Genomic DNA, 16266 nt, shown 5'->3' on the forward strand with positions numbered 1-16266 from the left:
TTTTTTGACATTCACTGCTAAATCAGATCGTTTTCACAAGGCACCATACCCTCAGTCCCTTGTCCTTTCTGCAGCTTGTGGTATTTATGCAGGTCTTTTTGCTCTTCCTAATGCTTTGCAGAAGACTGGCCACTACTTAAAGCTTTTGAGAAGTTGCCTGTGCGTACTTTGAACGGGCTAGCACATGAACACTGTGTAAACACCAGGGAGAGCACAGTACAGCCTCAGCCCTTGCTGGCTAGACAGGACACTGAGGCAACTGGGAAGCTCAGTATTTTCCTAGGTTAACATCATGAAGATTAACCTCGTAATTTCTTGAACTACTGAAAGTTCTTTAACTACTTTTTTTTTTTGTTTGAAACTACAGATTATGCCCTCTATGACAACAATCTGACATATTTGTGATTTTGGCAAACTCTCAGGGATTAATTTGACACCTGTGTAGTGTGCCCAAGAGTGATTCAAGTTTTACTGCACAGTGACCATGGCCCAGACTATCATTTTACACCTGTTTTACATTGGATTGTTTCCACTACCATCACTGGTGTGTCACCAGCTGTAATTTTTTGGCCAAAGAGAAGCCTGTGCTATGTAATTATCAAAGCACATTCTTGCATCTCTAGTTCAAACAAGATCAAAATGTATATCCTTACATTAACAGTGTTTCCCCGTGCATCATTTTTTCATCCTTAGTACATTTTGTCTGTGCTTTATATTACAGTTTTCAGACACGGTCCCATATTGTTTTATCATCCAAACTTCTGTCCTTGTTTTCTGGGGAGAAGAGCATAATGCTTAGGCAGAATACGGTTCCTCTGATATTTTAGCACCAATTCAACTTTTTACCTTTGGACGAGTTAAAAATTATTCAGAAAAAAATGGCATAATCCTAGTGAAAACAAATGTATGTGTTTTTATTGAGTTGACCTGTATTGAATATTTTCAGAAAACTGGAAAAAGTCTAAAGTGCAACTACAGCAGCTTAAATGTATGCTGTAAATAAAACTAATGCTTCTATTTAATAAGAAAAAAGGTGCCAGTAATCCCATGAAACAAAAAGACATTTTTATCCTGATAGATAGCATTTTTCGACGTGATATACAGGATTCTTACCCCTATGCCAGTACTTTCTATACATTCCAGGCAGAGCTGGAATCCTGTTCTAAATGGTAACTACAAAAATGTCTGCCTTGAAGGTGTCACGCTGTATCACATTCATGATAATCCAACATCCACTATTAAAAGGGGCATTTTATATCAGTGTGATCCAACCAGTTCAAACCAGACTGCATCCCGCCCAGTGTCCTCCTCCCCAAAGAGGGCAGAAGATGACCGTTGGGGCAGGGTGGGCTGTCCAGGGAGCCAAACCTTCCTCTGTACGTGGCACAACCTAGAGCCAAGGAGCTGCCCCTGTCAGCAACCAGCCCGTGAACACGGGCCACGAACTGGGATCCCACCCCAGTACAGCCACTCTTTTGTACTCAAAGTGCCACAGAGTTCTTCAAGTAAATTACCTCAGCTACCTCAAGCTGTTCCAATGACTAAAGGGTCATCATCAGTCGCTTCTACCCTGTCTTTTTTCCTACTGCTTTTGTCAATTTGCAAAGTCATCTTAAGAGTATAAAGCACCATAAATCCCCTACCATTTTTGTCCTTTTGCTGTTTGGCCTACATTCTTCAAATTCCCCTCTCTCATATGCAGCATAATCTGCTTCAGTTAATTCCTTCTTTGACCATAACATGATCCATCACGAAGTCAACCACGTAACAGTTTTGCCACTGAATTGTGCAAAGCCTGCTGACTGTGTTGCAGAAAGCTTTAGCGTCACTGCAGAGATTTACCTTAAAAGAGGCTCTGCACCACAGTCCCCAAAAGTTCAGTAAACATATACTCGCAGATTTCAAAGTGGCATTCAAGAACTGTCCCGCCCAAAAGCAGCCCGGGGGAGGAGGGTGACGGTAAACCTCACTGTATGGGTATCCGCCAATTTTTGCTGACTAGCTGGGACCTTCTGGAATAGGACTACACTCATATTTATTTGTCATTTATTAATGTTAATATCTAACACAGACTGACTATACCTCGACCTTGGGAAGGAACAGGGGTGATGCTCTAAGAGGCCTTTCCTATGTGAACTCATCTGCACTCCCTGTGTGACTTTTTTTTTTCCTAAGACAGAAGTATTAATAAAATCTTTGAGTAGCCCTCCCTGGCGGGGATTTTGACAAGCAGCGTGTGGGGCAGTGATTTCACGGCGGGGCAGATCACCAGCACGCTCAGCACGGCTCTGCTGACTTCTGATGTGAGCAGTCTTGTCATTTCTCAAGCAAGTGCAACTCACTGTAATTTCAAACAAACTGCTCCAACTGTACCAACAAACTAGATTTCAGCTCGAGGCCAGCAGCCTGGCAAAATGCCACAGTAGATCTATACGTACACACATACATATGTGGATGCTTTCTTCTGTATTGCTTGTTGTGGAGAATAGCTGTTGCATAAACTTTTAATAATAGTGCAGGGATTTACTTACCCCTCTGGTCTGTGGCACACTTTTCTCCTGTTCTGTGATGTACTTTGACTAATCATTTCTTAGTCCTCTAGGTGCAGACCTTTAAAAACACTAGGATCTCTCAGTCCCCCTTTTCAATTGCAAACGATTCATTTTTGGTGAAGTGTGGCCTCCCTATTCTTCTGCCAGCCGTTGTGTTTGTGAAAGGACCGTCTCAAATTTCTTGTGCGGGAGCAGCTGTTGCTGGACCAAGGCGGCCTTTTCAGAGCCCCGCCGCAGCAGCTTTTCACTTCTCCTCCTCCTCCTCTCCTTCTCCCTCCTTTTGTGTCCCCCAAAGCAAGAGCCCCTCTGACCCTTCGCCTCCCTCCAGCCTACCTCCTTTGTCGGCCACTGCAGACAAGTTCCACCCTAAATCAAGCATTGTCTCCGTCTCCAGAAGCCAGCACGTGCCCACATCCCCCTAATCTTTTAATTTCCCCCCAGGAAAAGGCAGCTGTTAGCGATACACGCAATGCACAGCTGTCAGCTGGGCCTGCCGCCTGCCCACACCGAACAATGAGGAAGGCAGCGCCGGGGCCGAGGAGAAGTAATATCTACATATATGTGCCTTTGGCAACAGTTGGCAGCACGTGCTCTGAAATGCGGCATTGTCAGAAAACCCACCCCTGCGTCCCCCGCCGCGGCTCCGCACACGTATGAGCTTGAACTTTGGCTGATTTCAGAACAAAACGCCCGGCTTCAAAGGGCAGGGCTCCCCGGATAGCTGCATTATACCTTCGCTGCTGAAACAATCCCCTGCAAAATTACAGGGTATGAAAGGGACAAGCCTCCAGTAGCCCGGCGCGTGGTTCGCGCATTCCCCTCTTTTACACACCAGTCGTTTGAAAGTTTTGTCCTGCAGGCAGAGCAGCGTAAACAATCTGGAGTGGGAGAACAGACCTATACATCACGATTTTACCTTTTTCCCCGGGTGGTGAGGGGGGCCAGCATTTTAAAGAAAAGCAAGGACGGACACGAGTATGTGCGGCTGGGCTGGTGATCTCCCTACATTAATGTGCAAGGGACAATCGCTTCACATCGAGATGAAGAAAAAGGTGGTTATTTAAGACCAGAAAAATGTAAGGCATAATTGCATGTGCGCAAACATATGCACATTTGCATGCCAAATTTGTACCTGCAACAATGGCAAGTGTGCACACAAATGATAAATTGCACAACACCGCAGCCATTTGCCAGTGCAGTTGCCACAAGTGAGCTTGCAAACATAGTAGCTACAGACTCCAATTAGTCATGTAAATGTGCTTGCCTCTTCTCATGTACCATGGTGCAAAAATCGTACCTCTTTGCTCCACGTTAGCGCCTGCCAGAACACGGAGGAGTTTCTTAAGGAAATTCACTTTGCAAACTCATGTCTTGTGGTGCGGATATGTAAAAACCTCATAGATTTAAAACTGTTTCATTTCCTTTTCCCATGTAGATTATTTTAAAGTATGCATGTATTCCTCTCACCAGCCTTCTGGCTAATCATTAAGTGGGAATTTGATTGATTCCTACATGCAGTGGTTCCCAAAGACAAAGCATTTAAAAAGTGACTGTCTCATCTGTTGCTTTTGCAGAGGTCTGTTGCATAGTTTCCTCTCTAAGCAATGGAACAAACAAGCCTCCCTCCCAAACCTTTCATCGCCATAAGCTTTTCGCAGTCAGGCGGACAATTCTGAGTTTACTGACCACTGTCATTCATTTTACATGATAAGGAACCACTTCTGTGTTACTGGTGTATATTCCCCAGCTTGCTCCGTACATGTGTCTTTACTTGCTTTATCTCACCTGGCCTGTAATTTAAAGGACTTAAAAGACACATTACACTAAGTGGACCATATGGCATATGGTACACCTGCCCCGTGCTTAGCACCTGCTGAGCGCACTGTGGGTGTCAGGCTGCTTGATACAGCACTCCTGGCCAGAGGGCAAAAACATTTCCACGCATTTGCATGCTGGACGGAGGCCACGTGCCTCGGCTGTGAGCAGATCTGACACAGCAGCGTGTCAGTGCTTTCAAGATTAGCAAATCTGTAGAAAGCAATGGGTTGAACCAACAAAGGAGATGCCACATCGCAGAGACCTACACGCACACAGACACCTCGGGGATCCTAATAACCTTGTAGCGATGAACCAGGATCTTCGATAAATGCTTGGGGAATGTCGGCATTAATCATTTAGATGCAGTCAGAGGTTTCCTAAAGTACTCAAAGAAATCACAAAGGCATGTGTTTTGCTATCACTTAGGCAAACACAAATGCCATCCTGACTTACCCCTGTGCAGAGCCACCAAGGGCACAGGCAGGAAGCAACATGCAGTCAAAAACAGGTGACTCAAAATAGAAATAGTAGGCATCAGGTAGAAAGAAAATGGATAGAACTTTAACACTCATAAGGGTTTAGCAAGCATGTGCCTCAACACTGGCCTGCAAGACCTGCCCTTTTATTGCTGGTTCTGCTGGCCCATGACTCACTTTCCCCATATGCAAACTAGGCCAGGAAGCCTGCATTTTTGGTGCAAAGTTCTGTGAGATTTATGGAGGAGGAACAGTATGCAGAAGTATTAAGAGATGCTATTATTAGGTGATTTGTTATTCCTCCTGGTAGCAGCAGCAGCCTTTGTCGAAGCAGTCCAGGTATCCAGCAGGAGACAATTTAGCAGCCCAAGTGGGAGCTGTGGCCTCTAACACTGGGCAAACACAAAAAATGGAGCAGCCAAGAGGATTTGTCTCTCTCACACTGCTCAGGGCGGAAAATTTACCATGTGTGTGATCGGCAAAGGGACGCTCGGGCACACAGGGTGGCAGGGCCCTGGTGGTGTCCCGAGCAGTGACCGGCAGGCTGCGGAGGAGCTCGGTTTTGCACCAAGGGCAGAGCTGGACCTTGTGCAGGGTTAGCGCTAGCTGCAGTGCCGCCGCCACAGGAGGGGACACCGCAGGGTTTCTCTTTTTCAAGCATCTTCCGAGGCAGACTTTGGAATCGCCCAGTTTAGAAGATTTCCATTTTCTGATGCGCTGCCTCTCAACAGTATGCCTTCATTAACCTATCTGGAAGAAATTTGGCAGTGACCTTTCTGTCCTCATGTTGAAACGTTACCAAGCGAAACACAGAGCTATTCTCTTCTTTCATTAGTAGCTGTCTCTCCTGTTACTGGAAAGAAAAATTCCCTGGCTAGCAGGAGGTTGTCAGGCTGGCACTGCCTTTATCTCCATTGCTAGGAGGATCCTGTCATTGCTTAGGCCTGGGGACACCCGTGCCCCTGTAACAAGGATGTGTTTTTCCTGGCGTATCTGCAAACCGACCAAGCGCACCAGAGCCAAACTGCAGCCCCACTGGACGGGCTGTTCTTCACAGCACCGCCGAGGCTCGCTGTCAGGGGCTTCTCTTTGTGCCACAAAACAGATTCCCTTCCCACAGCTTTTAGCCAGCCCTTCAGGTTGGAGGAAAGCAAAGCACCTCCAACTGCGAAGCCGTTGGCATCCCCCCGTGCAGAGGGCTGGGATACAGGTGGGCTCCCCTGCCCGGCGCGGAGGCAGCTCTGCGCAGAGCCCAGCCGGGAGGTCCTTCTCCTGCCTTGCCCCGCCGTATGGTAATCTGTGGCGAATTGAGCCATCAGCGAGTGCCCCAGGCCCCAGTCTAGCCTCAAACTACCCCGGCCCCATCTGTCACCTTATCTGGGGCATCTTTGCCGCATGATTGGCACAGGGCTTGAAAAGGCAGCACAAAACGGGCCATGTGGCAACCCTGCCGACGGGGAAGGGGCGGCGGGGGAGCGGGATGAAATATTGTGACAGGACACTTCAAGCCCCAGCTAATCACAGCTGCTGAGGGCTGAAGAGTGCTATACATCCCCTCGTATCAGGCAGTGCATTCCTGGCAACATTATTAATTCAGAGGAGTCCCTTTAATTTGAAGCAGAGATTAAGGCTTTCCCCGGTTGGCCCCACTGCGGCTGTAAAGGCAACAGGCAGGCCTATTGTAAGGCCATTAGGGAAGAACAATAGGAGGCTGAAAGGGGGATGCGGGTGAATAGGGGAAGGAGAGCTGGCTTGTGCCAGAGGCCGGCTCGGCTCATTACGGGAGCGGCAGATGGAGCGTGGCCGGGTTGCTGGGCAGAGTCGGGGCTGGCAGCTGGCGGCGGCTCCCCCGCACCGCACCGCACTCGCCTGCCGCACCGCACTGCCCCGCACCGCACCCGCACCCGCACCACGCCCCGCCCGAGAAACAACAGGTGGATGGAGACTGCCGCCCCTGCCAGCAAAAGCAAAAGAAAAAGGGGGCTTCCCTTTTTCCCCTCCTGCCTCGTTGTCCCTGCGGCGCTTTCTCAGGCACCCCTGAACTCTGCCGAGCAGAAAAGCCAAAGGCTTCAGGATGGTGTGGAAAGCACGCTCCCTGTTCCTCTTCGTGGTCATGCAAGTCTATGCAGACATCGCATCCTTCTCAACAGGGATGAATGGCTGCAGAAACCTGGTGGCCGTGCAGGAGGTGGTGTTTTGGACTCAGATTATTAGGCACACTTAGGCACATAACTGATTCATCTAACTCCTCACTGGGTTTTTAAAAGTGGCCCCCCGGCTTTACCGGCTTCAGGGGAAATTCCTTATCTTATACTCACCAAGGTTTTTCTTTTCCTTTATATGCTTGAACTCATACACGTCATGCCTGAGTGGGGTGGCTAAGACACAGGCGGAAGTCCAGCCTTGCAGTGCTGTGGCATGTGCCATCCCCCAGCAAACTGACCTCCGCGGCCCCCCAACAGCCCCCACCACCCAGCCCCCTCAGCTCCCTCTCCTCCTGGGGAGCAGGAAGGCAGCGTGGACCAGAGTTCTGCCTAAAGAGAAGCCTTGGAAAGCATCAGAGAGCGGTGTTTTTTTTCTTAACTGAATTGGTGAAAAAGTAATTTTCTTCTTCCAGTTTTGCCATTGCTTCAACTCCCAGAGCTTGTGAAGTAATGGTTCTGGCAATCAGGGCTGCTGGCTGAGGCACTGACAGCTGCCAGGAGAGGTACGCACTGTTTCCTCTCCCCAGATGTGTCACAGGGGCAGCTGGATGGAGAAATCTGTTTGAATTTGACAGGCATTCCCCTGACATTCTGGGGAAGGTCAGCCAGAAGATGTTGCTGAACATCCCAACAGAAGTCATAATTTTTTTAAGCAGGTGTCGTTTTATGGTTGGATTTCTCAAAGTTGTTTACAATGCTTTTGTGCAGTGCTAAGTTGTTCCCTCTTTGGAAGAGAAACTCCCACGACCTCAAGTGAGCTTGTGGCTGAGCAACATGGCATGGTCCCAAGGGAGTGCAGGACACCCAGACCAGGCACTCTGCCTTTAACAAGCTGACGTCCCCTTGTCTTTATAATATGTTCCCTTCCAGTTCATGGTCATGCATGTAATTGCTGATCAAACAGCAACTGCAATTTCTTCCATGGAAAAATAATTTTAGGAAACTATGGAGAGTATTTTTAGTTACAGAGGTGGAAACAAGGAGAAGGAGCCAGCACCCTGTGATCAGGTCACTTTGTGCAGACCATCAGCAGGCACTCTTCGGACCACTCACTCTCCACAAAATGCTCTTTGGAAGCAGTGGGGTTATTAAAGGTGACAGCTGCAACGCAGTATGCAGAAAAAGGTCTCAATATTCAAAGCAACACTGTTCAGGCCTTCTTCAAACATCTTTTCCTTCTCTGCACTGTAGCGCTTGCATCTTATTTTCTTTCATCTTACCTGAATTTTTTATTCATACCTTATTTTAAATTATCACAATATATGATCTTAAGTTTCTTCAGGATGCAACTCTATTTTCCATACAAAGAATGCATTGGAAGTGATTATGGAAATTAATTTGATTCCTTTTATTTTTGCCACTGCTCAGCTATTTTTTTTTATTTTACTTTCTCATGGGTCCAACGAAGATCAGTCCACTCCTCCAGCACAGAGTGCTCACTCCCAAGTAGCTGCAGCTGCACAACTGGTCGTGAGCTGTGGAGTGCGGCATGAGGTGGCTAGTGGCAAAAACAGTGAGGGTAGGGATTGATGGCTGCTTACGTTGGTTTTGCCATTGAAGAGACCACAGCTGAATGAGGCTCACTGATGGGGTAAGTCGCGAACTCCATCTGAAATCTGAACTCACACACCAGTCCTGAAGCACATGTCTGAGTCAGATACATTTGTACAGATACGGGGATGGTCAGCTCTAACCTTGCAAACACAATTATCCTTCACCTATAGAAGCAGACAATGGAGAGGCTTAATGCTGAAATATAAACTCCTGAGAGCTGAGAGACCTGATCATGTATAAAGTTGTTGACAGCCGTGGTACCTCTTCCAAGGAAAGACAAAAAATCCTTTCTAGTTATGTAGGCAGAAGCAGCTAATCATTCAGCTCATCCTCAGGTAGCACAGTAATTAAAAAAATGTAAATACCTGTGCAAACAGCCAGAATCAGATGCAGTGTGGGGAAGTAGAGCAAAGCTTTTGTACGTGGCTCTGCAGAGGGTTTGCCCTCTGCCAAGATCAGTGGCATTCACCTGTCCTAGTGGTGCTGCTTACCGTTTTCAAAGCCTGTCAGAAAATCGAGAGAAAAAAACACAAGAGCAGTAAGAAGTCTTGCTCTGCAACCAGCTGACACTGCAGACACGGGGACTGCAATTTTCTGCATGAAACACAAAGTTTGTGCAAGGAAGGATCTAGCTGTTAAGGGGAGTTAAACCTGCTCCAGGAAGGCAGGTAATTTTACAAGTAGAGAATCAGAAATTGTCACACTCTTTTCACAGGAGAATTTTTGACTGCACGTTTGCCGCAATCCACTTGGTTGGTTTCAAGCGCTTTGAGATGGGTCCCTGAAGGTCTTTCCGTCTTTCTGTTGTGAAATCAGGATGTTTACTGCTGCCCATACTAACTTGGAGAGTCAAACCATCACTGCCAGGAGCTGCAGGCTCCTTAAACTGGCCATTTAGTAAGAGCCTTGTACCCACATTCCCCCATCTTATCATTTCCTGTCAACATTAATTCCCTGAATAGTGCGATTGGAAGGCCCGAAGGGCAAACAGTTCGATTGCCAGTGGAAACTCGCGGGGCATGGGGAATAGTGAAAAAATAACCGTCTGGCTCTGACACTGTGTTCCCAGTACGGGGCTCGCTGTCCTTCACCGAGGGCGAGTTCATGACTCCGACAGCAGCTTTGCTCTCTGACCCCACAACAGATTCCCAAATGCCAGCAAACACAAGAGGCAGTGCAAAGTCGAAGCACACACAGGTGGTGTCAATACAGAGCCTTTCTCCGAGGAGGAGACACGGGCCATAGGGTTATGCTGCTCTTTCGCTGAGCAAATTTTAGTCTGGGAGCTCTGGCAGAGGCGCTGGCTGCCAGGGGTGCAATACTATGGCTGTACAAATATAGTGTACATCACCTCTATGGAGAGCAAAGGGCAAAAATACTGACAACGTGGGAGAGGAGCCACATCTCGCAGCCTTGCAATTTCTCTTTAAAAACATGGAATAAGGTCAAGGACCGCATGCACAGGTGTTTGTGTACAGATGCACGCAGCACACCTTAAAAACCCTGAGAAGTGTTTGAGGTCATACTGTTCTCACACCCTGAAAAACTTCTATCAAGCTTTTACGGTTTGATTCACAGAAATTAAGTTCTACAGAGAACTGCCCACCAAAGTAGCTGTGGTCCTGTGTGCCAATTAAGTGTTCCTATAGACAAATCCCTGTTTGCAGCCTTCATTTGTGAATGTAAATGATTTGCACTTGTAATTCTGGGAGCAGTGGCTGCAAATGAAGGCGCACCTTTCACATGTGCTCTTGTTTATGGGACTTGGTGTTCGTTTTTGAAAATACAGTCCTAGGTCACTGCACTGAAAGAGATCAGCCACTGCACATGGCTTTAAAATGTGTTTTGTCAAAAAGGTTGCCTTGACCCAATGTGGTCGCTAATAAGGCAACGAGATCAACATAAGCGTCAGTCCTGTAGTGCTTTTTCGTGAGGCTGTTCACAGGGGAAATAAGGTCTACTTCATTTCTACCTGTGGTAATTAAACCGTAAAGCCAGAAATACAACCTTACTATGCAAAACCTCATTTGAGACAGTTGTTGCCATGTTCTTGTTTTTCAGCCCCTTTAAGTGAGATAAAAGAAAAGGGTATATATTCTGACCTTAGTTTCCAAATGACAAGTACTACTCCTACCATCTTCTTGGAGCACAAGTCACATGTACCCTCAACCCATTTCCAGGATGAGCGGACTACCCATTTCCAAGAAAAGAAGTTCCTATAAATCTACACAGTTTGCAGGAATCAAGCCATTTTCTAAAGGATAGGTACTTAGACATTTTCTGCAGGACAATCTGTGGATCTCAACAGGAAGTACCATGCATTTATTCCTACATAGTTGAGAACAGAGTCTGGCCCATAATCCACATGTAATCCCATAATGCCAATTTGCATGTGGCAGTACATTTTCAAAAAGGTTTCCACATGTGCATTTGAAAAGAATCACCGCATGCACACTTGTGCCTTTTTGCAACACATGCAAATACCTGCAGGCAACCTTTAAATAATCTCACATCTGTAAATATGCATGTGTGTGCAGCTTGTGCACCTGCACTCTAGTGAACATCACAGTACAGGTAATGAAGATTCCTTGCAAAACACATTTGTGCAGGCAAAGGATTTATGCTGGTAAGGCCCTGAGAAGTTGATTGACCACCTATTCGGATTTGTTAGAGAACACTGGCTAAACTGAGTGTCAGGCTGCAACTCGTATCTTTTTTTTCTATTAGCGTCTATTTGGTAAATTCAAGGGCTATATGAGCATACTCAAGTGTAAGAGATCTTTGCCTGGATGATGCTCCTTGAAAAGGGTTCTGCTTTCCTCCCTGCCACTGCTCCCACTTGCTTTCCCCAAGCAGGCGTGAGCCAGGAGGACAGCGGGCGCCTCCCCTCGCCAGTGACCTGGTTTGGTAAGCCTCGGGTGGGCATAGGGACCACGCACAAGCAAATGCAGGTCAACGCAGCGTTAAACGGACCTTTGCAGCAGGCAAAGTGGCAGCTTCAGAGTTAATGCCACAGAACTGCAACAGGGTGTGGCTATTGAGGGATTAACTGCCAAATTCCTATTTACAAACAGCTCCCCAGCACATGGTGATCATGCAACTTACCCAGGGGGTTCACTACCTACTGCACAGTGCCAGGGTGCTAAACTGAGAAGGCTTTAAAGCAGAAAACAAATACTCAGAGACAGTCCTTCGTATGCTGGATTCCGGCTCTTGCAATGCATTTTGTGCCTGATAAGTCAGCACTGGAAACAATTATCGGGAAGTGAATAATGATGGCCCTACTGCCACAGCACCCCGAGCTGCACAGTGTCTGTGGCCAGTGCCTTCTGTAATTGCAGAGGGTTGTTTTGCAGAGAGCATGTTACAAAACAAACGCCAGCTTCCTTGGGTGCCTGCAGAAAGGGAAACCAAGATTTATTTTCTTCCTCTCATGATCATCAGCAGACACTGTTTTCACAGGGATCTCGAGTAAAGGGACAAACAAGGGTGCAAATTGTGCAATTTTCACAGTATTCCTTCTGTCGTTCCCCTCAGCTGCCCGAAACCCCTTTTGCTCTAAAGAGAAAGCAACAACACAGGACAGTTTGTACATAAACAGGGCTGTGCAGTGTTAAATGAGCAAAAGCCGAGCTGAATTTCATAACTAGATGCCATCCTAGTCATCAGCTCGTGTGGGAGGTGGGAAGCTGTTTTTTCCCTGCAAGCGTTGCTGCTGTTGGGACTTTATTTATAAGCACTTTGTACTAAGGAATAAGAAGCTGCTCTTGGAAAGAGCTTGTTACTGACTTCCAGCTATCAGGATACTGTCCTAACTTAGCTTCCCCCGCCTCGACCCAGCCCCCACCACCAGCACACCACCCTCCTGCCTTGGCCGCAGCATTTTGCCTGGAGGGGTTTTTGGCATTGACCCAGAGAGACCCTATTTAAGACTTCACCCCAGTAAAAAAGTAAAAGGGAATGGTGTAACTCTCTACATGCCAACAGGTAAATTCAGATACAAATCTTTTCCAAATTAGTGGAGGCTAATAAATGTAAATGTGATTTCTCAGGGCCCTTCACAAATTCTGAATGCACTCAATATGATTAAGTGATAAACAACAATGTTGGAGAGTTTGCATTTGGTCTGCTGTAGCAATAACATGATGTCCTGCCAGGGGCAGCACAGAATGCAATGCTGGGAGAGCAGGAAACTAGTGGGAAAGAAAAAAAAAATGCAAGCCTTGTCCTTTATGCTTTGCTGATGGGGAAAAATAAATAAAGAGCATAACCTTTGAAAAAGGGCTGACTCTGGGATCATTCTGAAGGACTGGGGCTGTACACAAGGCAGTAAAGCAAGAGGAGAAAGTACAAGAGGTGTCTTTCTGAAGTGCTGCACAGAAAATAGCCCCTCAGCAAAATGGGCACACCGGTGCCTTATCTTTGCCTTACTAATCCTGCCATATAATGATATCATAATCCCTTCCCTTCTTTTCTGTCTTAATCCCTTCCCTACCCTCCAATCTATAATAAAACTATATTGGCCAAAAGGAAGGGAAACTGGATTTGGCCTGAAGAGCCCACTAGCAATATGAGCAGGCTCTGATTTCCTAGAAGGTGTAGCATCCTTCCCCTCTGTAAAGTTGTTTCTGCTTTACATCAGTAGAAGCAAGAGTGGAAGCAAGCACGACAAGTCAGTACTGAGTCTGGCTTTTCTATTTTTAAACGATTGCTCTTGAGTGACCAACTGGTTTGTGGTAATTCCCTGCACCCAGAGGTCAAGGACAAGTGAAAAAAGTTGCCACACAGCTTGCGTGAGGAGGAGGAGGGTGGAGAGGGAGGGAAGGTGGGCAGTGCATGGCAGTACTGCTGGGCTGCAGGTGTGCAAAACACTCCTCAGTGGGACTCCTGCGGGCAGATCACACCCCGGGCAGCCTCACACGGGGATCTTGGAGAAGACAGATGCTAGCATGTTTCACACTTCCCTGCAGACCAACAGTGCAATGCCTGAATTGGTAATTTTTTACACTGTGGCAGGAGAAAAGGTTCTCCCTGGGGTCACACCAAAGCAGCGGTGCTGTTTCTCAGCACTGCTTTCAGGATGTTGGGAAATTTGTCCTGTGAATCTGCGTGGTCATGTACTCACTGCATTTGAGTAAACATTGTTCTTTTCTTACTTAGGTTAGCTCTGCTCACCGAAACCACATCCACTTTTTATGCTGGCTGCTTATACTGCAAACTAACCCAGAGATGTTTAAAAAAACCTTTAACGCCCTTTATTCAGTAGCCTGCTAGTTATTTTCTCCTTCCCCATTCCTATACAAATAGATGATAATGTCATGTAAGGAACTAATACAGAACTTTCATTTTCCTTTTTGTCTTTCTTCTCTGACCCTCTTTAGCTCATGGCATCTCTGCTTATGTTTCCTAACGTGTATGTTACTGTAGCGTCCAGCCTCTTCCCCCTCTCAGAATAGCTCTCCCTCCTTTTTCTACTAGCAACTGCATTCATGCTTCACTCTAGCACTACTGGTGTAGCAAGTACCTCTCTTTGTGTGCGGTGAACCCATTTGAACATGCATATGCTGTCACCACCTCTCCCACCGCTCACGGGGTGGTTGTGAATAGACCGTCGAGGCTTGCCATGGCGACAGGGTTGTACAGAAGCAGGGATGCTCTGTCACCATACTCTGTGGGTTGCCATTCACACTCATTCAAAGTGAGTTAGACATCAGGGACACTGTGATGCAGTTCCAGATTTGCACACCATAAGCGATCATACAAGCTGAGAGAAGTCCAGCACTCAGAGGTGGCAGCCAAGTGGGAACAGTCAGTGAGACTGTGGCACTAGAAGTGCCATAAGATTTGTGCTCCTCTGTGTAAAGAAATATCACTCTAATTTTCCACCCAACAGGGTTTTCATGACCCATAAGAAGACATATGTTTAAGTGGCAAATGTTCTTGTGTCTCTTCAGGTGGGCATGGCTAAGTGAGTCTTTCTTGGCCCAGAGAGCACGTGAACTGGCTTGCTTTTCTATCACTTAAAAACACGCCTTAAGTGTACAAAATGTAAGTTATAACAATGTTCCTCAGCAACAGCCAAATATGCCTTAAGAGAAAACTCCTGCCAGCAGAAGTCGGCACATTGCTATTTACCAGACTTATCAAAGCACAAGTTGTACACATAACAAATGCTACACTGCCTCCATAAATAGTCAGGTAACAGCTGTGGAGACCACAGGAATGGTTGCACAAGGGAAAAATCATCTTTTGTCCCAGGCCTTGAGGAGGAGAGCTGGCTAATGTTTTTTTCACATGTACCCATGGAGTTCATGTATGGGCGAGAGGGGTGCAGCTTCTGTGTAGCTGGGTACGTGGCAAAGACCGTCTTAGCAATCTTTGCGTCATTTGTAAAGGCAGCTCTCTGGGAAAATAGAAACTGCGAGTGGGTGACAGGGTGTACATTGGTATTTTGCCCTTAGTCTAAGTAATGGGGTCGTACATACAGGTTAAAGGAAGAATTGCACCTGCAGACAACTGAATATGAGGTGGGGGCTAACATGAATGAGCCAGCAGTGTGTCTTGTTACCTGCACACTGACTATACTCAGTCTACACCAGGAAAAGATGCACCAGGCTCCAGTGCCTTGACATTCTCTTCGCCCCAGCGGTTTCTTGTTTCCTGTGCAGTAATGGGATTGCCGAAAAATCACTACCTCCTGTAGTGGTTGTAAGATCCTTTTTCAAAGGATCTTTGCTTTCTCCTCCAAGTGCTTTTACATGCTTTCACATTGCTCGAAGCTTGCATGAAATTGCCAGGGTCAGTTCATTAAAGGCACCAAATCAAAGGAGTTCAGTGTTCCTCCTGCAACACTATGAAGATAACCAGAAATCCTGAAAATTAAATCCAGGAAGCAGGCATCGTTTCCACATATAACATAGCTTCCCTCAAATATGTACAGAAATTTTTCAGTTTCTACCTCTTCTACCAGGTTTTTGGCTTGCCATGATTTCTAGGGAGCATCAGCACTTGCCCCAAAACACAATAAAACAAACTTAAGGGCAACATGGTCCTTCCAGTGCCGTGGCCTCTTCAGGGCTAGCAGATTCCTGCAGAAATAGAACTTATGTCCCCATCCCAGACCTATCACATCTCAGGTACTCACATACCAGCTTCTGTCAGATGGGTATTTCACTAAAACCCTAACGAAAACTACATGCCATCCACAAAATGATGGTCCCTATGCAGGCAGCAAACTACATGGTAACTACAGGCTCCACAGAGTAAAAGAGTATGGGTAAGGAAAGAAGACATGTATGGATATCACTCACGTCAAAAAAAGTGATATATTTTGTGTCTGTTGTGTTTGTTTGCAAAATAAACATTATATAAAGCTTATGGTACTTGTCACCCAACTACAGACATCAACACTCCTTATTCACCTAAGTGGTCATCACTTGGCTCCAGACAACTTGGGGGATTTAAAATAACTGACAAAGAAAATTTTTGTGATCAATGATGCCATGAATCTCAGGTGATACTAGATACTAAAATAGTTGCGAAGACGCTTTCTTTAGAAAAGCATCACAACTATTTTAGTTAGCCTTACCACCCTCCACTTCAGAATATAAAATCACAAAAGCAACAAATATAGTGTCAGGAGGAATGAAGAGAAATAGAGCT

The sequence above is a fragment of the Calonectris borealis genome, chromosome Z, assembly GCF_964195595.1.
Source record: "Calonectris borealis chromosome Z, bCalBor7.hap1.2, whole genome shotgun sequence".
NCBI classification, from domain to species: domain Eukaryota; kingdom Metazoa; phylum Chordata; class Aves; order Procellariiformes; family Procellariidae; genus Calonectris; species Calonectris borealis.